Here is a 25,167-nt window from a genome sequence, read left to right on the forward strand (position 1 = left end):
ATGATTTAATCTTAGAAATTAGTCCTTTTGTTTATATCCACCATCATTATTGTTCTGGGAGTTCAATGGAAAACTCAAAGCATACTACTCTTCCAACTGCACTGAACTCAAAAGCTTCAAATTCCAAACTCCATTTTGTCTGAGGTAGTAAACAGCTGCCATCCTCACCTGGCTTTTTAATCTTTGGGTTGATGCTTTTCCCTGGTCTCCTTGGACTCTACTGTGAACATGTGTACGTTTAAGATAGTCTGTATCAGGATTTGGGGGCTTTCCTTTCTGAAAATAGTCCTTAGATTTCCAGTTACTTTGGCATCTTCAATTCATACACAATCCAATAAAACTGTGGCTTTCTGCTTGTGTCCTAATTGCTCTATGACCTCAAGGAAAAAGTATAACTATGGATCTCATTGAATGCAGTTCCTTCTTTCAGAAACTGACCCTTCACCACCACCCCCTCCCATGCACACACACACATTTCCTGCCTGATTTTGGTCATTCTATAGTGCCTTCAAGTAGTTGTGTCTGTTTTTTCCCCAAGGGTTTGTAATTAATATAAAAAAGAGGTTTAGTCTGATAGTAACTATACTACTATCGCCTTAAAAAAAATAACACATCAAGAATTATGGAAGTCTTGATGTCAAGGAAAAGAACTTTATTTAAAGAAGGAAGTAGCCGAATTCTCCTAATGGTATGAGAATGTTGAGACCTTTGTGCTAATTAAGAATAAACTTTTATGATTGCCACAATTAGGACACTTCTTATGACAATTGTTATTAGCTTGAGCTATAGCAAAGAAGCCAATATTTTGGAGAATTTCAATAGATTCCAAGTGTTATGGATTGAATTGTCTCCCTCCTCAGCATTCATATGGAAATGCTCTGAGGCCCAGTTTAACTAAGTGGAGAAAAACATTTAAAGTGGTAACAGGATAAATGAGGTCATAAAGGTGGAGCCCTACCTAATCTAAAAGAACCAAGTTCCCTATAAGAAAATGAATAAATATGAGGAACTCTTTCTCTATTAATGTGCACAGAATGAAACACCAAGAGAGGACACATTGGGAAATGGGACATTTGCAACCCAGGAAGCCCTAACCAGAAACTAAATTTACTAAAACCTTGACCATGGATTTCATCTTCTTTGAGAAAAAAGTTTTTGTTCTTTAAGCCACCTAGCCTATGGTATTTTGTTACGAAATCCTGAACAGTGTAGCCCACCAAGTTTTAAATCTTGATGATACATTATTAAACTCACAATATTAATAACTAGGATTTATAAATAGTAGTTATTTAAAACACTTTGATCAAAACCAGAATGAAAAAAAAATCTTTTTGACCAGATAATACCATTTTTTCCTTAAATTTTCTTTCTTTTCTTCTTTATTTTTAAATTATGTATATTTACAAATAAATATACAGCTAGAACCATGTCTAAAAACACAATGCTTAAGATTTCTTGAATGTTCTAAAATTCTCTAGAAAAACGGAAAACCTGACAGTGAAATGTAATATCTCATTTGCTGTATTTCAAAATGTAGTATCAAACTTATTTTGGCTTCTGATAATCTTGAGTGGCACATTCAATATAATTTCCAGAGACAGGTACCACTGACATCCAAATCAGCATACTGTAGTGATGCAGCCACATCAATGTTTGTAGCAGTTCAACTCACAATAGCTAAACTATGGAACCAACATAGATGCTCCTCAACAGATGAATGGATAAAAAAAATGTGGTGTATATGTACACAATGGAATATTACTCAGGCTTAAAGAGGAATGAAATTATGGAATTTTCTGGTAAATGGGTGGAGCTGGAGACTATCATGCTAAGTGAAATAAGCCAATCCCAAAAAAAACAAAGGTTGAATGTTTTCTCTGATGTATGGATGCTAACTTACAATGTGAGGGGCATCCTAGGGAAGAATAAAAGAACTTTGGATTAGGCAGAGGGGAGGGAAGGAAAGGGACCGGGATGGGGGTAGGAAGGGCAGTAGAATGAATTGGACATTATGACCCTATTGCATATATGACTAAATAACCAGTGTGAATCTACAGCATGTACAACCAAAAAAAAAAAAAAAAGAAGTCATACTCCATTTATATATGATGTCTCAAAATGCATTCTACTGTCATGTATAACTAATGAGAACAACAACAATAAAAAACCCCCAACAACAAACATTAGACAGAGTAAGGACTTTTTCACCATCAGTCCTTGTGTTAAAAAATGGTCACTTTCCATTTAGTTCCTAAAACTATACACTAATGTAACTAAGAAAAATAAACATCTTGGAATCTATAATTCTATAATTAATTTTATTTAATTTCATTAATAGCAAAATATGATGATTAAGTTATTTAGCATTCTATTATAGTATGCTGATTCAGTGTCAGTTTTTATTCTGCTTTAGACATGCAAAGAAAATCATTAAAACATATAATGGAGGAGAAGGAGCATTTAAATATATTAGACAAATGTAGCCTCAGAGAATGTCCACCTCATTTCAGCTTTCAAATCCTGAATGCACTATAGCATTAAGGTAATTAGGCTTAACATAATGCCTATCATTTCACATGTGTATGATTTTATAATTAAAGGGACAATGGATCCATTCTTCTGTAGATCAGAATAGAAAAAATATCATAATTAGAATTCTATAAGCCTTTTGGAAATGCATGTTTATTTTAAATCTGAGAGCAGGCATGTATCATAAAAGGGGAGATGAATTTGTTGGCTAACAAACTACTGGACCACATTATTACTGGGTTATATTACTGTGCTATGCTATGGAATAGACATTGAAGTGACTGCAAACATTTCCTATGACTTTATCTTAGATTATGTAGTTTAGAATTCTTAATTTTTAAATGAGGAAAATACCATTCGTAGGAACTTATCACAGAGATAATTTCTAAAAGTTTAAAAAGAAATTTAAGTTGTCAATGTCTTTCATTACTTCCATGCCTGAATCCAGTTATAAACATGATGGATGATCATTTGTATCATGTCCCATGCATGGAAAAACAGGTAGAATTTTCAGTTTGCAAATATTAAATGTTTTTTCCCCCTGAATCTTGGAAAAACAAAAAAAGGAACTATCTATTAGAATGAGAAATGAGAAATACAGAATGAGAAATGAGATTACATTAACAATGCAGATTAGAAGACAAAAGTACCTTGAGTTTTTTAGAGAAGGAACAACACAAACCATATGGTCAAAGAAAATGCAAAACTAAAGTTTTAAATTTTAAAACTTTAATTGGCAATATTCACCAATATTCAGGCATTTCTATGGTATTATATATCTTAATTGACTGAACTTCCCCCCCCCCCAACTTTTAAACAGTACCTTGAATGATTATAACAGATGTACTATTCTGTACATGACTTGGTATATATAAAATTCTTGCTTTCTGTAGGTAGCACACTTCATATTATTAAAGTACTTTCTTGTGCTACAGAAACAGTTATTTGTTTGGATGCAGTATCATTCAAGTTCTTTGCTAATTGTCAGAAAGTATTAAATGTACATAACTAAAAAATTATCTTGAATTCAGGATAGAAATACACACTTCATAGTTCCACCAATTTATAGACTTCTCTGTTCATTCTTTGCCAATTCAAATAAGCCTGAGAAAAAGACAGGGAATAAAGTCAACTCTTAGATTTAAAAGCAAAGTTATTACTTTTTACATTACATCACATTACATTTACACTACATTCCTCAATCATGGCAAGATCTTTAATTTAGGTTGTGGGGGATTTTAGTTATCAAACCCAGGGTCTTGTTACATGTTAGCAAGTGTCCACAGCCCAAGGGTTCCTAATTTTTTATGATTGTCTCAAAGAGATCAACAAGAAATAAGAATACTAACTCCTAAACTCTAATAATAGTCTAGGGATAGAAGGAGAAAGCATAAGAGAGAGGCTTTATTGATTAAAATACTGATTGCTATTTCTTTGGATACGTATCTTGTATTTAAACAATGGAATTATAATTTCCATACAGATTTTATTTGTCATCAGATTCTCTACTGCTGAAAAGGCAGCAGTTTTTCCAGCCTAGTCAGGAACAACCTTAGTGAATTGAGTAATTGAAGAAGAAAGGGGTGGGGGAAATGGCCTAGAGTCAGGAAATTTGAGTTCTGGTTTCACTTTGTGACTAATTTGTTTGGTAACTCTGAGCAATCTTCTAAAATTCTCTGAGAAACTATTTACCTCTAAAATAAGGGCATACAATCAGATATCTCTAGATTTTTAGTAGATTTTGTATTTTTAGTAATTGTTAGATCTCTGTTTTCACAGATATCCTGTGAAAGTGTGTGAGGGCATAGTGTTCAATTCATGACAAGATGTGTAATGAACTATTTTCAGATAAATGGCATAAAATAATCTCAAGTATGAAAGAATTAACTCACTATGTAGACAGTGGCATCTTGTTGGAAGATTAAAGAATGTGAGACTAATATTTTGAGTTAGAACTTTGTTCAGGAACATAGGAAAGATTATATGAGCCTGAGAAACTATTGTATATAGGACTTAAATTCATAATGCCATGTTAATATATTAAAACTGAAACCTACATCAATTGCACAGAAGATTTAGATTTGTAAATATAGGGTATTCAAATTTATGTGAACTATTCTTGATTACTACATTAGATATTAAGAGTAATTAGCTTGTTAAACAGACTCAAATGGGATGAAATCTCAGAGTTGATCAATTAACTCAATTAATAAATACAAAGAATTAGAGGATTTAAATTTTTGTGAAAAAAAATCAGCTTTGTCCAAATATGCAGCTATTATTTCAGGTAATGCAAGTAACCTGGTAATGCTAAACCAAGACAACTAGAATGAAAACAGGGAAATTTACATTATGAAGGATTCTATTTTGGCTGCTAATTCAGAAATTTTACAGTCAGCATATTTTGTCAGAGCTTTTAGCAGAATGATCAAAGGCCCTGAACAAGCTCTTGGGCATTGCAAATTGAGAAATCAGCAGAATACTTTGCATATCTCCAGAGAAAAGTTGATAACAGGCCTAGCAAAGAGGTCATTGGAATGGAGAATTGGGGCTATCATAGTGATCTCAGATTGCACAGGAAAGGAGATAGCTCCAAGTTTGGTAAAGAAAAATACAGACACACATGAATACCATGATTAAATCTTAAATTTGTAACTCTTGGCCTATATTTCTAGAGACTAGATTTGATAATTGGGAGGGAAGATACCATGCTGAAACTGTTTCCAAGCTCTCTTTTTCTTGTGGTTTATACCTATTAGCATGCCTATTATAAATTTGTTGCCAACTGACCTAAAGCAATTTGGTCATTCCCTCCAATTCATTTTGGGGATAGTTATTAAGAGTAACCTCAAGTTAAGCAAGGACTATGGGTCTCATCCCCTATAACTTCACTGTTATATGTTATGTTACTATGAAAGCAAGTTTCAGACCAAATTTGCCACATGAAGATTTTATAGCAATGTTTATTAAAAAATCTAACTTATAACCTTCTCTGCACTATGTATCATTTTGAGGTGTAAAAACTTGGACAGAAACTTGCATACAAACTTTAAAAGAGACTAATGTGTATTTTAGTTCCAAATATAGCTAACCTTTTAGTTAGAGTCAGGTGACAGAAATCCTCAATTAAGTTGACAAATAATTTGTTCATAATCATAAATTAGTGCTTTATTTCTGAAGGGTTAGGACATTGGGTTGCCTAGATACTGGGCTGTTCACTCACAGGTGGGAAAACTGTGTGATATTTCCAACCACTGCATAGATCTTAAACATTTTTCATTTCAAAAGTGAAAATATCACTTTTAACATCTGACAAAGCCTCTGGTGCCCTTGATTGAAGATAAAGATACTTAAAAGGTCGGTGTAGCTGCCTCTGGATTACAAATTTTGGCTAGAGCTATTTAATATTAACTAACCACCCAGGAAGTAGATGTTCCTGATTAAGATACTTGAATGATAATTACCTGCCTCTAGGGTAAGATGAAACTGAAATTCATCTATCCTCCTCTCTATATTGAAGTATTTTAAAATGAATTATAGACAATATGGAGCAATTTCTATAATGTGTTAAGTACTATACTGGGTTCTATTTTCAATACAAATAAAATGATAAAAATAAATATTGGCATAAAATTTCATCACTTAGGTAATTTATTGACATGTTAAATAAATAAATACTTGAATATGATTATAAAAAATCCATGCAGTATAGAAACATACAAACTGAGAGGGGAAAGTCTCCCTTTCCCATTTCCCTCCAAACACCTCCAATCCTAACCCCAATATTTTTTTTCCTCTGTGTGGGTGTGTGTGTGTGTTTATGTGTGTAAGTAAACAGTCATTATTTTCTTGAGTTATTGTAAAAAAAAAAAAAAGTTAAAATCCAGTTTCTCCCTTTCTTTTTCTCTCTCCCAAAATGTTACACACATACACACTTCTCATCTGAAAATTCATTTAAGAATTTTGTATATTACAATTATAATATTATTATGATCTATAAATCCTGCTGATTCTTTATCAATAACTTCATATTCCATTATATTTTTGTAGCATAACATTTTATGTTATAACATTTTGTAGCATAACATTAAGTATTTTAAAATGAATTATAGACAATATGGACACACAATATCACACACATCTTATTACGGTTTTGCCAACATTTTACTAGCAGGAGAATTTCCTAGGCCAATGATTATGAGGTTTTAAAATTTAGATAGATATTGCCAAATGCCCTTCCAAAAGATTGAATCAATTTGTACATCTACCACCAGCATGTAACAGTGTCCTTTCCTCATATCTTCATGAACATTAGTTATCACCATACTTTCACATTATGGTAATCTTATCTGTGAAACATCATTAAGATTGCATGTACTAAATTACTAATTTGAAGTTGAAATTTTTATTCAGTAATTGGTAATTTTTATTTCTTTTCTATTAAAATACTCAAGTGTATCCTCACCCTTTCCCCCCTTTGATTTTTAAAAATTTTTCTTATTGACTCATGTACCTGTTTTGTAAAATTAGGTTATAGTTATTTTTTACTGTTAAAGATTTTTTCTTTGCATGTTGTTCCACATTGTTTATGTGTATCATTTTAGTTTTCATCATACATTTTTCCACATTGACATAAAGAAAATCCTGAATGTATTTTGATTTGTTAATTGACTTTGTTCTGTTCATTGATCTATTTCTTTCAAGTACCAAATTATTTAATTATTAAAACTATAGCTAGCCCCTTTTACTCTTCACTTTTGGAATTTTGTCAACTATCCTTATGCATTTGTTTTTCTAAGTGATCCATAGTATAAGTTTGTCCAGTTGAAAAAGAAATCCTTTTGTTGTATTTATGACTTAATTTAACTTGATAAATAATTTAGAGAGAAATAACATTTTACAGTATTATTTCTATGATGTACAAGTTCAGTGTGTATTATAATTTCTTCAAATCCCTTTTTTATATTGCTTATTATAGTAATGAATGTCTTAAGCATATAGGTTCTGTACATTTCCCGTACATAGTTTATAACTAGATTTTTAAAATTTTTTCTTATAAATGAGATTATTTCTTTATTATATTTTCTATCTGGTTAATCATTGACTATCAGAAAGCTATTGGTTTTTAATATTAATTATGTAACCCATGGATTTAGGAATTTTCTTGCTACTTGAAATAGTTTTTAGGTAACCTAAAACATGCTTGAGGATCACGTGCATGCGTGCTCTCATGCACACACACATATATGGACACATTAATTGATTTTCAGCAGAGATAAAGAATCAAAAAGGTATTTAAAAGCCTTTGACACAGGAAGGTACTATGAATTTCTCCAGTTGGTATTTGTCAGTGGAGATATAGATATATGTGTTATTTACTGAAACACCACGAATTCAGGGCTAATGTGTTTTTGCAAAAGTTTATTTTTGCTTCAAGCAGAATGAGCACATTAAATACACACACACACACACACACACACACACATAAAAGTTAGGCAATGACTACATGAGATAACAAAGGAAAAAAAATCTCTTTTTACAGAATTGTTACCATGGCTAAACTCCTTTGTCTTAAGGGCCCATGATTTAAAAGTATGATTGAAATCCTATAATTTTGTAGTTTTGTGAAATGTTTGGATAAGAGGTAATAGACAAGCTAATTCTTTATATTATTTCAAGATTTAAATCTAACAACATAACTCAGTTGAACCACCAGCCTTATTCTAGGTTTTGGGATGACTATTTTTTTGTTTGTTTTTAACCTCTTTGCTTAAATTGTGAACAAAAGAAAAACCATACACACAACAAAAAACAAGCAGGAATTGCAAGTATCAACAGACAACTGAAAAGGGAACAGGAACTCTTTCTTTCTCAGATATTTGTTTCCCATTAAATAGACTTGATTTTGCATAGGAATAGATGGTTTCAAGTCATTGTCAGATAGCAGCTGGTTCTCAATGATAACTTTTTTGAAAGAATGACCAAGTTCAGTTTTCTTTCCACTTGCTAAACTTACCCTGTATGTCTGAGTTATTCAGAATAATTTTACTTAATGTTTATCCTTCCAAAATAATTTTCAAATACATTTCTTTAGGTTTAGATACATGGGTTCTTTATACTTCAAGTGTTTACAGACATGAATGAAATAAAACAAATTCATATTAGGAATCACACACCAAACCTGAAAGTAAGCCCAAACAATTTACCTAAGAATTGGCATAAATATGCAAGCTCATTAGGCAAATGCAAAATGAAGTCCAATTATTTAAAAAATTGGGGAAATAGCCTGTATATTATAAAGAAGAAAATGTACTTTGCATGATATTTTTCCTTAAGATTTATGATAGAGAGAAATTAATTAATTGTTTGCTTTTGTGGTGCTGGGAATGAAACTCAGGGTCTTGTACATGTTAACCTTGTGTTCTTCCTATGATTTACCTCCCCAACAAGAAAACATATTTTTAAATACATTAGTTTATAGCTGTTTTCTGTTATTTAACTATTAGGTAAATTAATTTGGGAAGTTATTTGGAGAGGTGCGATTATGAGTAGATTTCTTTTTTAATATTTTGAACCCTCTACCATCTTCATGATTAGAATGTAAACTCTGGAAAGACCTTTTGACCATGTATTGTTTTGCCTGCAGAACATATAGGTCAGTGCCCAGATCAATGCTTGACACATAATAAGCACTTAGACATAGATGAATCAGCAATAGTGGAGGAAGACATTATCTGTGTAAATGTAACCTGATTCAGGGCAAAGTAGCATTTAATCTGTAGATTTTTATGCATAATTGAGCTCCAAGATCTTATTGTACTTTTAATTCTTAAAGCAAATTAATTTTAACTTATCTAATCATTCACAAATGAAAAGTTTTACTATATTAATTATATTAATTCAAAGTAGTTGTTGAATTCCTTTTGGACTAAGTACTCATAGAAAATTTTCAGAATTAAGAGAAAAGAGAGAATAATACAACTGTTTTACTTGTTCTCCACCTTGAACACAGAAGGCAGTTTGGACTGCTTTTATAATAACATGTGCCAATTCCTACAATAATAGGTTATGTTGTTTAAATATTTATGTATTGTGTACCTATATATCAATATATATGCTATTGGCTCTATTTCTCTGAAGAACTCTGACTATAACAAAGATATTACAGATTCCATAGACCTCTCATTTCCTAACCCTGGGGTCCTAAAATAGGATTAAGCTCTTTCTCACTACAGCCCAGTCTGATAATGGATGGATGTTAATGACCCCATTGAACTTTTTCTACGTATATAAATCATGCTCTTCTTTGTTTATTTCCTTTGACAATATCCTATGAAAATTATTCACATCTATTTGTAGTTTAAACAAACCAAAGTATGAATGCCTTGGACACAAATGATTATCTCAGCCAGTTTTGGTCCCAAGATTTTCTCCTAGCTTACCCTTGAAAGGTAAAACTGTCTTCAGGAGGGAGCCATTCTGTATGTTGATATCTGCTCAGAGGAAGAAGTATTTTGGCTCTGTTCAAGTCTTACTCCTTTTCCTGTGTTCGTAGTCTTAATAGTAATTTTTTTCTACTACATGTTCAAATGGCATCTATTTTGTACCAATTACTTTGCCAGACTGTGAAAATATAAAGGTAAATATGACATTAGATGGGGATGTAGGTGAGATGACAGGAAAAAATGCTAGTATTTAGAAGAAAGTAAGGAGAAAAACATCCAAGAGATAACAGTTAAAAGAGTGATTCGACTAAATGAGTGATCTAGTTGTTCATGAGGGCTTCACATATGTCCATCAAGTTCGTCTTGAAAATTGGTTAAGAATCTGTCAAGTGTGATGAAAACCCAAGGATATTTGAGGAAAATGGGCATAATAGTGGGCGAGGGTTTAAATAAACCCTGGCTTCAAAAAGGAAGAATAGATGTGAAAAATAAACATGGTCTCATTAAAATGAGAAAGAGAACTGTAACATTGTAACTTTAACAACTGAGAAACACTAGATTTCTAAACCTGAGAAAAAGAACACTCTTTAAAAAAAATCTATAGCATGTTGAAGAATTGGATTAAGGTTAACAATTGTTCCATTCAAATGAAAATGATCTCAAATTTTACCCACGTATTTGGAATCTTTTGACTCTGCTCTGAGTTATCTAATCTCAAAATTTGTTATCTTTAAAATATATCATTATTCATTTAGGGCAGCTTAACCATAATATGATAAAATATTACTTCATTTCATTTTGCATATGTGAATTCTGGTAGAGGTGCATATTTTTTCAGTCAATACCTTTTAAGACCTGTTGATTCATTCAAATAATTTTTCAACTTTCTATTGTGATTTTTACATCTCCTCTGACTAATTTGATGAATATTTGTAGGAATGTGAAACTATTTTTACTACTGAAATACAACATCTTAATTTGAGTATGTTTTATTAAAATAATGTAATTGAGTATAAATCAATATATTTATATGTGATATATTTATATATACCATGTATAAAAGATGATATATATTTACATATTTGGGTATAAAAAATGCTATATTTTCATCACATAGTACTCATACCCAAGAAAAGACAGTGCTCCTATTAACTTTTTGGTAGTTAGAGGAATTTCAGGTACTTAATAACAGGAAATAACTCCTGGAGGGCTTGCAATAGAAAATCTGTATAGGGTCAACCAATGTTGCGGCATGAAAAAGACAATTACTTAAACAGAAAATAAAGAACAATATTAATAATCTTCATGTATAATAACTAAAATAAGAGCATTTGACTCCTGGGGATAATAAACAATTCTCTAAGTTTTTTTTTTTACATATTTATGACAACTGGAAATGTTGTTATTATTATTATTAATAGTAATATTATTATAATTTAGCTAGTCTTTGAAAATGCAACTCATCCTTCTAATGAAATTTCAGAGGATAGTGCCTATAATCAACTGCTTGTGATATTGTACTTCACAACCCATTTAGCATCTTGTTAAAATTTCAGGTCAAATTCTAGTATAAAAGACCAAATAATGATACTTTATGTTTACATTCACCAGATACCCCCTTTTGCTTAGAAATATCAAATCACATGCTTGAAGGTTGAATACATTTTTTTTTTTTAGGTGTTGAAATAAAGCTACACATAGTAGAACATTTCAGAGACCATGCATACTCATCTTTGAGTCTAACTGATGAAATCCAGTCTATCCTCTTAATAGCTCCAATGCTTCATTTATCTGCCACACTGTCATGTAGGCAGCTTATGGCAGCTGTATTCCACAAATGTTAAGGTACATTGGGTTCAAGATTGTTTCTGACACCAAGTGCATAGACAGAACTTTATCATTTCCAAATACAGGCTGATCCCTAGCCAAGAAAATCTTTGATTCTGGGGCATGCTGACTTATAAGGATAATTCATTTAAGTTCCCAAGGATTTGAACTTGTTTTGCTCTGACCTTTGTATGGCTGAAGGGTTTATGTTTAATGTTTGATCGCATGGGGATGGTGGACAGTCTGGCTTTGTTATAATCTTTCTGTCTTTCGCTCTCCCTTAGGCAGAAGGCATAATCCTTCCCTCTAGTGGGGGGTTAGGAAGAATCATCATTCTGAGTCAATGTATATCCCCTATTAATAGTTTGACTTTTGCAACTAAAACATGTGTATCCTTGTTTGCAAAATTTCTTATTTTCAAGAATAAGTTCTCAGCACGAAATTAGGGGGGTTTTCTTCTGATTTTTTTCCCCTCTTTTATGCCCCTTTTTGTGGCTAGAATGGTCCTTGCAAGGAGTAATAAATACCCTGTTTCTCACTTTAACTCACTTTAAGTGTATAATTTATAATACCTGTTTCAGGCCTCCAAAAGAGTTCAACCACAGGGACAATTCCATCTCAGAATGTAGGATCAAGAAAGCGAAAATACGTGCTTTCCTCCATTTAATGATCTAACAAGTTTATGTCACAAAAGGAAAGGGAAAACCTTTTAATTCCCTGTAATAATAAACTATTCAACTCTTGTTTGCTGGATCTTTTCTTAGTAAATAAAAAGTGGTGATTAATTTCTATATTCGAAGAGGCATCATTTTTATGTTTTTGTAATATACATTTTCCTTAGACCAAGTTGCATAATTCTAGTAGTATTTTAGAACCAGGATCTAAAATTTTAGATCCCATTTCTATTCAAACAAGATATTAGATAAAATGAAAAATTGAAAATGATTCAAGAGATGATGGCTATACTGGCAATTGAGTTGGGGCAAACTACTGTATTGTGAAAAGAAGCAGAAGAAAATTTAAGAAATAAATATTTTCTTTATGCCCCGTTAACAGTAGGTTAAAGCTTGCCTGATTCTTTATATAATGGGGGGGTCAAAGAACTTTGTTAATAAGACATCACCAAAAAACATTCACTGAAGATATAAAACTTGAAATATGTCTACCTGCCAAACATCAGAATTCAGGGTTTTTAAGCACTTTCTGTGTAGCATGAGGTTGTATTCATTATTTGAAAAGGTGACCCATTAATGGGAACCAGTGGCATTGGAATCTGTTATACAACCTGGAGATAAAAGTCGATGAACTGAATGAATTTTTGAAATAAATACCAGTGTCAGGAAAAAGATACTCTTTATCATTCTTAATGAGAATATTTTCCGGTTATCTAGGGGTATTTTCCTTACAATATGTTACTAAAGGCTCGTGAAAGCAGCTTATGAAATTAAACTTAAATATTTCTCATGCTGATTCTTACCTCTGTGAGGTGTGTGTATATGCATGCTTGTGTCTGTGTGTGTGTGTGTGTGTGTGTGTCTCAACCAGAATCTAATTTCCATCTCCTATGAGCTTTTAAAGGCTGTCTCCATAGTGATAGCCAATGAGAAGCGAAGATTTCACAGGTTCTTTTCTCAGAATATGTGGCACAGTCATCTCTTTTTATGTCCTTTTGTTTGTTCCCCCTACACCATTACTGCCTGCCTCCATGGCAACAGCCAATGTACTCTTGCACTACATCATCCCACCCTCTGTGTATGCTCCCCTATGCTTGCTCTTACACACTCAATGGTATCATAAAGCATCTGAGATCCTCCATGCCCAGTCAGTTGGTTTTGTGCCCCTGGCAACCTCCTCATCCTTTCATACCCTCAGAATAACAGTGATCACAATGTCTTAAAAATCGTTCTTGCCTAGGTTATCCATCCCCACCAAGTATACATGAACCTTCTCGGACTTGGGTTGCATGGATATAATGTGTCTGTATATTTGGACATGGAAACTTAACTGGTTGTATAGTTTTGGAAGACTCTTGTAAAATATTAAGTCTCAGTAGGGCATAGCTGTTTAAGTCTAGCATAACTTTCTTATAAAAAGATGCATTTTATTCATACATTTTGGCATTTCAAGCTACTTCTTAGTAGAATTTAAAATACTTTAGCTTTGGATTTTATTGTTTCAGAAACAATAATCATTAAAGTGAATCTCTGAATGTGGTATTTAATTTTTCCCTAGGGATAAGAGAAATATAAATGTTAAATATAATATCTGCCCCTATGAAGCTCAATTATTTTGACAAACAATCATTTGCTATATGTACTTTGATGAGATAATTGATTCATGGCAATCTCAAGTAATAAAAGTACCTGTTAATTAACTGGGACGTTAAAAAAAATCTGGCTATGAGGATAGGTGAGTGGAAGTACATATGGATTCTTCAGTTTTTAATGAGAAAAGGAAAAGAACAAAAATGAATGATGGTTTGATATAAAGTCTATGTAAATATAAAACAATGTTAGTAGAATATACTGCTATTCCTCAACAAAACATATCCAGAAAATCTATGGCTGAAAGATATGTTGTTTAGTGGGCTATTTTTCTGTCCTCTAAATAACACTACAAGTCACAGTATTATTGAATTCAAAGTTGTTGTTAAGCAGTACTTGAGAATCCACTTTGTTTGGAAATTTCATGTTGCTTTTTATAAGTAACTTTATATTCCTAAGCTATAGCTATCTTTCAGCAATTCTACACGGGCCTACAATTTTTTCCTATCCAGTTTTCTTTTCCTCCTACTTCAGTATTAAGTTACCAGTTATGGAACATTGCACTAATTCTTTCGTTTCTTCTGTTTGCCAAGTGTGCAATATTAATTTCTCCTGCCCCATGACCCTTGCTGCCTTACCACTATCTTACCAGCAGTGCTTTAGTTTCCTCTCACCTTTCTGTAAGATATTAAATTGTCAGATTAAAAAAGTGATTCTTCTAGTATTAAAAATAATTGTTTTCTCATTGCACAATTTTTACCATGCATCCACATTTATTCCTATTTCAGTCTTCTTTAAGTTGAATTTACGGTTATGCAAGACCATAAGTCTTTTAAAGTTTATGCTTTTCTTTACTATAGTTTTGCAATCACGTAGAAAGTTGGTTTTAGTAATTAATATATTTAGTTAAGAGGAAATGGTATTTCTCTGTTCCTCTTTTCTCTTTAGTTTCACACTAATACTTTAATCTCATTGACTCAGAAGTAATGTTTTGTACATTAACATTATAATTATTATTATTAGGAAATTTTTATAGGCTTCCATTCACAATCTGAACTGTCCCCAGTGGGATCATGAGAGTAAAGATAGCCTTCTTCTCTATCCTCATGTCTCACCTTCCAGTTATAATGACAGGGAAACCCACTATGAGAGCTTGTAAAATATTTTTTAAAAAGTTCATTTGGTTCTTTTAATATTAATGGACAAATTTATTGAGGACTTACTGTATGCTTAACAATGTCCTAAGTATTTATATATATTTATCCAATCCTGTAAGGAACATCATTATCCCCACTTTACAAATTAGGAGAATGAGGCACAGAAGAACTAATTAATTTGTCTAGAGTCACACAGTTAGGAAGGGGAGGGCTGAATTTGAATTTGAGCAGTCTGGCTTTAGCTTGACTATTATTCTACAATTCTTGTGATCTTCAGATATTTTTATCTTCGCCCTTTGGAGAACTCAAAAGATATAAACCTCCCCTTATTTGAATATGCTAAGTAAAATTTCAAAATAATATCATTAATTACTCTACAAAAATTAAAGTCAGAATCAGAAAGACTTCAAGGGAAAATAATATGTTCTCCAAAGAAAACTACATAAACTCTGTTCTTCCAATGTATTTGGATTTGGTTTTCAAAGCAGCCACTGCCTGTGACAATATTTTCACTGCTTTTTTTTTTTTTTTTTAAGTAGGATACTTATGTTCTCTTAATGCATTGATACTAAGACTAATAAAGAGTTGAAATAACTGTAAAAGCATAAATATTAGTGGGATAAATGTTAATTGGTAGTTAAAATTATCAATTAATGATTTTTGAAACCTATTTTTATTAACTCTTTATGTGTCACTGCTTTCTATGACTACTTCTTAGTTACCCCTAGGACACTTGGCATTGAATTGAATCTCAAAACAATTCATGTTTTGTCTCATTTATTCTCACAGTCTTCCTTAAAAGTATTAGTGACTATCATTCCTGAGTTGAGAAACAACACCGGTAAACCAAAAAAACACTTCTAGCAAAAGTCATTCTTTCATTTAGCTCACTTGCGGACACTTTTTGATGGTGTGTATAATGAATTCTCTATCCTTGACTTTTCTCTGGACTCTCATAGCCATTGTTTTATAGAGAATGGGCAACTTTGCTTCTGACTGGCTTGATTTGTCCTTGAGAGGGACAGAAGCTTATCTAGGGATCCACAAACCTTGTTTGGGGGTCACAAGGAGCTGTAAAACCTATAGAGAAGCATAGCATGAGTCTACAGCAAAGGAGATATGGTTCAGAGAAACTTGCTGAGACCTCTCTACCCTGGGAAAAATACCCCCTGACACACACACACACACACACACACACACACACACACACACTTGAGTTGAAAGTTCTTTCTTAAAAAATGATATGGGATATATAAATAAAACAGCTTGATAATCATAATTTAAAAAATAGTTCAGATTGCTGTTGCACTTATCAAAACAATTCCTTCTGTTTTGTCACCAGCATCCTTTTATAGAAGTAAGTGCATTGTGGCGGGCCCCCAAAGGGAAGCCTTGTTTCACCCTATACTTCACTCACTCAACTCTGATCTAACTACCATTGAGCTAACTGCAATCATTAGAAATTAATATTTTCTTGAGAATTGTGTAAAGAATAAGGGAAGAGAGCTCAGATTGCACAGCATGCAGAAGAAACTTAACACTTCCTGTTAGGCCTTTCCACACTCTCCCCTTTCCTCCGTGTTCCTCTTTCCTTCGCGGCATCTCTTTTCTCTTTTGGCCTTCTGTTCAACCCCTTAAAATCCTCTCATGAACCCCCAAAATTCAGTTCTTCCCTTTGGCTTGCTTTTCCACCTTGGCAAAACAGTCAGTCATCTGTTATTTGTCAGGGGTGGCCCTATGGGGTGTCATTTCACCCATTCCCATGTAGATTTATTTCATAGAATTGACAAAATGTGTTTATGATTGACATACTTCAATGATCTGTTTCTTGAACCTTGTCCTGGGAAGTGGGCAAGTGGTTGTGTGTTTAGGTGATAAGAGGTAGTGGGGGTCCTAAAGGTTAGTGGTTGGAGTCTAGGAGTAGTCAATCAAAGTTCATTTAGCCATTATATAACTCAGCTGTGGTGCAATAGTCTTCTATACATAGGGGATACACTCCACGACCTCCTGTGGTTGCCTGAAAATGAAGATAGAACCAAACCATAAGTATGCTATGTTTTCTCCTATGTGCCCTGTAGTGTTGTCACATATTACCAGAATTAATCTGTCCTTTCATCTTTTATGTTTGCTGCCTCCTTTGTACTACTACTCTTACATTGTGGGCCCATTACTAAGTAAAACAAAAAATAAAAAATAAAAATAAAAAATAAATAAAACAAAAAGCAAAAAATAAAATTAAGTCAGAAGATATCTTAATTAGGCCCAAAGACCCGTTTGGAAATCTGGATCCAACTTCTCCATAACTTTTTCCCTTACTCTCTTTTGAATTCAGGGATTTTTCTAAGAAAATGGCATTTGAACACAAATGTTGTGACTCTTGACAGTCAGCCAGGTAACCAAGACAGCTTCTAAATGACAAGTGGGTGAATAGGATATACAGCATGGATACTCTGGACAATGGGATGATTCATCTCTTGGGCAAGATGAAGCAGGATGACAAGAGATTTCATTACACTGCTCAGAATGGTGGGAAACTTAAGAATTATTTATTTCTTGAATTTTACATTTTATATTTTCAGATGGTTGTTGACTGTTGGTAACTCAAACAGTAGAAAATAAAACCACAGTTGAGGAGGGACAAGTACTTATACTTTCAGTGAAATTTGAAGTACCAGAGAAAAACAGAAAGGGAAGAAGAAAGGAAAGTGAAAGCAGCAAAAAGAGTTTATTTATTCTCACTGGGTGCTTTTTTAAAGTAGTTTCTTCCTTTGTGCCTTCCTTTTCCTTCATTATTCACAAGAGCATTTTCTGTAGTTCCCAGACTTGCACATTCTCTGCCATGCCAATTGCTCTCCAAGTCAATCTGTAGGTCTCCCATCATAAGTTATAAACTTATGAATTGTTTGCCTTTTCTCCTGTCAGCAAGGCTAATTTCAGCTGGCTATTATGAGTATATAAAATTAACACTGTAGTGGATAACACAGTGTTAACACAATCTTGCATTTTAAAGAAAGATATAAACCAAAGGATGTTTTTTTTTTTTTTTTTTTAGGTAGAATTCTATGGAATGTAACAACTGAAGTGCAAAAAATAAAATCAAATCAGAAGATATTTTATTTAGGCCCCAAAACCTGTTTGGAAATCTGGATTCAACTTCTCCATAACTTTTTCCTTTTCTCTCTTTTGAATTCAGGGATTTTTCTAATAAATTTGCATATCCCTGGGTTCTTCCTTTTCTCCACACTGCAATAGTTTGGCTGTCAGAGAATAATCCTGAAGCTTTTCTGTGGTTGTGGTGGTATGTCCCATTGAATGAAAAAAAAAAAAAAAAAAAAAAGGAAAAAGAAAAAACAAGGTACAGACAGGACTCAGAGAATTAAACTTAGGGATACTAGTCAATGTTGTTTCCCTAAATCATAAATTGCTTGGATTCAGAAGTAGCATTGATTTGACATCTGGAAAGAAGTTTCAACAATTCCTTTTTTAAAACTATAATAGTAATACATGATCATTATACCCAGTTTAAACAAAAGCACTTTAAAGAGAAAATGCATGACATAAAAATAATAACTCCTCTCTTACTCCAGCTTTAATTCCATTCTGTACAAGAAACCACTGTTAGAAATTTGGAGTATGTCTTTTCATATTTTTATCCATGCTCAGCTAATTTTGGCTCTGTATAATCTTGACATTTAGCTTTTCTAGCATTTTCATGGATTATCTTATGCAAAAATGTAGGTCATATTTACATCTGAGCTATGGCATATAATATTTAATAAAAGAAATAAGTGCTATAAAAATGGAAGCTTCCTATAACATGGTATTTTAAGGAGGATCAACTATTAAACATTATCAAAATTTTAGTTCTTTGTAGTGTTCTACAAAACTTTTGCTTGCAAACACAATTCTGCTTAAGTCAGTAATTTGTTTCTTTTCAATTCATATGCCAGTTTAAGCTGAAGGTATAATCTAAAGATTTTCTTCACATCTTTTTTCTTTGCATTCTGTTTATTTGAATACACACTTGAAAGATGGAAAAGTGAAATATTAGTTAGAGCCCCAAATTCAAACTAAACAACATCCTCAAAGTTGGAAATGTTTCTATTTTTCTAATATCAATGATTTCTTAACAATGATTAATTAACACTTCCCTTTCCTCATCTACAACTGGAGATAAATTTTTGTCAGAGTTTGCTATTTAATCAGTATACATTTTATAATAATTCATTGTTTATTAAAACTATTATTGTCTTCCTTCAGTTTTCTTCAGTTGGAATAATAATTCAGCCAGTTTACTCTTATCTCCAGTAATTGCTAATTAATTGTTAATTTATTTCAAATACACACAGTTAACAAGTTTTTTTTTTTTATAGTAGAGTTTGCTTGACAACAGAAGGCAGGTTTTGTTTTTTACTTAGCACTTTTGAGATGCACTCCATTTAAAAACAATTTTATTCAAATTACATTGATTACACTTTCTATAATTCAGATGCTATTTTAAAAATCAAGGACTGAGCTGGGTACATCTCTCAAGCCTGTATTCCCACAGGCTTGGGAGAATGAGGCAGGATATTTGCAAGTTCAAGGGCAGCCTCATCAATTTGCAAGACCTGTCTCAAAATTAAAATAATTAAATAAAAGGCTGGGGATGTTGCTCTGTGGTTAAGCATCCCTGGTATTTAAAAAAAGAAAGAAAGAAAGAAAGAAAGAAAGAAAGAAAGAAAGAAAGAAAGAAAGAAAGAAAGAAAGAAAGAAAGAGAGAGAGAGAGAAAGGAAGGGAGAAAGAATGAAAGAAAAGAAAAGAAAAAGAAAAATCAAGAACAAAAAAAAATGAAAACTAGTAACAGGAGCAGAATATTCAATGGTGATGGTGATACTGGAAAAGTAACTTTGTAAGCTCTGGTAGTGTTAGTATACTTAAATTCAACCTAAGTCAGACATAAAATGCTATTATCTAAAAAATAAAATGCATAAATGAAGCAATTATGTCTGCAAATTTGGCAAGAATATGTTGAATTTATTATCATTTTTTTAAAAGGTTAAATAAGCTATGTGATTTTAAAATGGAGAAATGAAAGCCTTTCAATTATAGCACTGTATTTTAATTACAGAGATGTGTGAACTCAGAAGCCTGAGGAACCAGCTCATGTTGACACAAGGTACCATTAAATGAGGGAAAAAACTCTTATTACCATAAAACATGATTATTTGTGTAGAATCTTTCTATGCTCTAAACACTGTGAGGATCCATGCCAACACATTATTTATTGCTTCCCTCCTCCTTCTTTCTCAAGATGTCTTTTTTTTTTTTCATAGATTTAAGGTAAGAAATGCTATGTGCTTATCTCTGAAAAGATGTCTGCTTTAGAGTTCGCATTAATTTTTCTCACATTCTAGAGATAGGCTGGCTGCCATTTTGAGTGCTGGTTTAGCAGTGAGATTTTTTTCTTTCGTTTTGTGTTTTCATGGGTATTTTTATAAAAGGTAGGTAGGGAAAGCCTGCATGTAGAGCCACTGAAAAAAATGAACCCAACATCTCTGTCAATGCAACAAGGGCTTAGTAAGTAACTATTGATTGATCAACTGCATGAACAAATTTAAAGAGCAGAGATAGCTCTTAAAATAGCAGGGCAGGTAGCTGATTATTTGAGGTGAATTTTTTTTCTTAATTTGTTTTTATTTATTTATATATGACAGCGGAATGTATTGCAATTTTTATTTCACATATAGAGCACAATTTTTCATATCTCTGTATACAAAGTATATTCACATCAATTCCTGTCTTTATACATGTACTTCGGATAATAATGTCCATCAGTCACACTCCACCATCACTAAAAAGACTGCCTGGTTCTTTTAATCTGTAGACAGAATTAAGGAGCTTGAGCTTCTCACTTTAGATTTATGAATACTTTGTGTTTTGGCATTGAATACTGTTTTACAATGGAAACTATTATGGAATACACCATAATCCACCACCAAATCCTAATGTTAACCAGTATAGCAGTTTAGCTAATTTGTTACCAATCAGAGAGGTTTAGTAGAGAAAAAATTTTGATTCCTGGAGCAAAATGGTAGGAAATGGAGGTAGGAAGGTTCAGAACTTGGAATGTTAGTATTCAGAATATTGAGCAGTGAGGAGAGGCAGGTCTAGGGCTTTTCTCTCTGAAAATGGAGGCCACCATAGAGACAGTGGTATATGGGTCAAAGAGAAATTTAATCTCCTTTCAAATTAAGCAGACCTGTGACGAAAAGAGACAGAGTCTAAAATCCTACCTTTGTTTTCTTTTTATAGTCAAGAGGCAAAAAAGGAAAAAAACTAAACAAAACTCAATACTTCAAAATGTCTTTCTCCTGAGTCTTTCCAAACATGGCTGAACTGTCATAATGGTTGCCTTTGGGTCTTGAGGAAAAAAGCCATTTCCTTGGCTTGGTTTTGCATTCATGGGTCTTTTTTACTCTAGATTTCTAGGAGAAATGAAAGGCATTGTAAAAATGAAGGGAAGAGGAGAAGAGTACTGTGGTAAAAGTCGTGCTTCTTACAAGTGCACCTGCACCTTGCCCTCTCAGCATTTTCATAACCAGTGTGTGTGCCTGCAGACCGGAAGAGGGTTATCACCAGAGAAAGAGTCCTTGACTCATTGTGGAAATGTTCTCTCTTCATAGAAATTCTCTGTCCACTCATGTCTCCAGTGCAGGATCTGAGGCCAATTTAAGTAGAAACATATTTGTAGCATTTCTGACACTGTATTGTACATATCATAGAAATATACTATAGTTCTATACTTTTATTACACTTTTTAAAAATATGATTTTTTTGGATAGTAACAATTAGTTTTAACTCTTATGATAATTAATGAAGTGATCCAGAATCCTTTCTTTCAAATAGCTAACTTTTGCATAATAACCGATCTTATTTTATTTTTAATTTTTCTGATAACATACACATAACATGAAATTTAGCTGTCATTAACTATTTTTAAATGTTCAACAGTAGTATATACATTGTAGTATATACTTACATTGCTTTGCAGTCTGCAGAAATTTTTTGTCTTGCAAGTCTGAAACTCTTATGTCCATGAAACAACAATTTCCCATTTCTTTTTCCCTCAGTCCCTGGCAACTGGTGTTCTACTTTGTTTCTCCGTACTTAATGACTTTTTGATGAGTGAAATCATGGAATATTTGCATTTTTTGTGATTGGCTTATTTCACTTAGCATAAGGTTCTGAAGCTTTATCTGTATTGTTGCATATGTCAGAATTTTTCCCTTTTTGAGGCGGAATAATACTCCATTGTATGTATATACTACATTCTCTTTATCTATTCATCTATTCATGGACACCTTTTGTCTACTGTAAATAATGCTGCTATGAATATGAGGTCCATAGGTATCTTTTTGAGACCCTGCTTTCGATTCTCCCAAGAGTTGAATTGTTGGATAATATTATAACTCTATTTTTTGAGGAATTGCCATACTGTTTTCTGTAATGGTTGCATCATCTCACATTTTTACCAATAGTGTGTGCAAGGGTTACTAATTCTCCTTATCCTCACAAACACTTGCCCTTTTTCACTTTTCTCTTTTTTTTTCTTTCTTTCTTTTCTTCTCTCTCCCCCACCTCCTCTCTGCCATAGTAACTCTGATCAAGCTATTATCTTTCTTATACAGATGTGGAAATTGCAGTTCAAAGGAAAAGTGAATCCCTTTTATGGTAGATAAAGGATTGAGCTCCAGGTTTCCAAGATCCGAGAGCAAGGCACTTTCTACCATAGCAGACTTTTTACAACACATAAACAGATAAAACTATTGGAACCAGCAATCAAGAGGATCTTAAAATAGGAGAGAAGTATTAGAAGTATGAGGGGAGGTATCTATTCTTTAGTGTTGTTTGGATCTGCAAGGATAAGAATCTGTTGGTAATAATACTATTCAAAGGAGGAAATTAGTTTTTCAAGAAAATTAGCTGTGGGAACAGTAAAGCATGACCTTCATTAATATGCACACATTAGCATTATCTGATTTACATAGGTGTTAGCCCAGGTGTTTGGAAGAGCAGTCAGGAGAATAACCTCAGATCATTACAGAACTGGAGATGTATCTTCTGTTCCTCTCTGAGGATTTTCAAATAAACATTAATTAGAACAGCACCAGTTTAGAAATGGCTGATTACATAATTTTGGCAAACCTATCATTATCCATAAATATTTCATGAAATACAAAAATGCATATAGCATTTTTTCATAGCTTCATAAGGACTTTTTTCTTTGAGGGGGAAAACAAACTATATTCTTTATTTGATTCTTAGCTCAGACAAATATGATTTCTGGAGCATAGAATTTTACCTGTAGTTTTAGATACCATGGTTAGTCCTCCTGGCTTTATATTTGGGGTTCAATGTGACAGAAACTGTGTTTAAACTAAATGTGTATCTGATGATAGACTTCCCCTTTTGCATTGCAGAGGGAAATAAGACAATGTGGTGATATCAGCCTAATACAGCATTCTGCAGAGTTCAATATCCTGCAGTTTCTCTGTGTTCTTGCTGGCCGATATGGAAATTAGTTCTAAGCTTCATGAAAAATGACTTATCGTGGATAACTTAAAAGTAGCATTGCACACTGTGAGAGATTGTGCTGAGAAAACGGTGACAGAGCCCCATGTGAGTCATGTTTGTTCATACGTAATGCCTCTTCACAGTACCATGTCAGTTTTCTGGATGACAAATATGAAGAAGACAGAAGTCAGAAGAAAATAATGCTAAACTAATCATAGAAATGACTGACAGATTCATTCATAGCAACACTATTTAATAAGTACCTATTATGTGCTAGTCACAGTTCATCGGAGTGATACAAAGACAGAAAGACATCATTTATGCTCTCAAAGATGCTAAAAATTACCTGTATGATGCACTGACTCTTGAACTTTGGTGTATATTAGAACCACATGGGAAACCTGTTCAAACACTGGTTGCCAAGGCCTTACTCCTAAGCTTTCTGACTCAGTAGGTATACAGAGAAGGGGCAAAATTTGCATTTCTAAAACATTGCCAGAAGATGCTAATGTTACTCTTGGGACCACACTTTAAGAATCAGCTTTATAACAGTACTTTCATAGCATCAAAAGGAGAGCATAAATCTTAGAAGTCTTAACTTGTAAAAGCCTTGTTTACTTAAACCTAATAAAAATGTTGAAGTTTTAGACAATCAATTGAGGCTGTCCACTGAACAGAGTCCCTGCAAGGGAATTTCATAGGAATGGAATAATTATGCTTCTCACACACTCACACACACTCACACATACGTAAATAGAAGTAAAGAAATGGCACTAGATGAAACCAATTTGGAAAGTATGGATATTTGGTATAGTATCACAAAAGCAAATATCTGATATAAAAAATGAGACACAGATATAATGTAAAATTAAGCCTTCAAATTAATTATATACAAAAGAAAAGCCATTCAAAATGTGATATCCAGAATAAAAGAGGCATATTCATGGATATTTTATGACATTAAAAATAAAAAAACAGAGGACAAAATAAATGATACTTCTTTGATACAATTCAGTGGCAGATGTAGTTGATTTAAAAAATGATCTAATTTTCTGTGGATTGGCTTCTTAGTGAAATATTTTCAGTTGTTTTACTATAAAACCAATTTAATGATAATTGAGGAAATGGCTATGCTTTTTTATCTAGTTGTATATGCACATGGCACAAAGGACAGCAATGATGTGCAGTTGATTACAACAAGGAAACAAATGAGTGTAGAAATAGTAGGAGTGGTTAAAAGTAAGCAAAAGGGGGCTCATGATGGAATTATCTAATACCCTTTTTCTGATGGTCTCAAAGAATATTGACAATCAAAACTTATTACTTTGTACTAACAATGCCACCAAGAAGGAGAATAGCCAGGCATTATTACATGTGTTGCTGTATAT

This window comes from Callospermophilus lateralis, chromosome 1 (assembly GCF_048772815.1).
Source record: "Callospermophilus lateralis isolate mCalLat2 chromosome 1, mCalLat2.hap1, whole genome shotgun sequence".
Lineage (NCBI taxonomy): Eukaryota > Metazoa > Chordata > Mammalia > Rodentia > Sciuridae > Callospermophilus > Callospermophilus lateralis.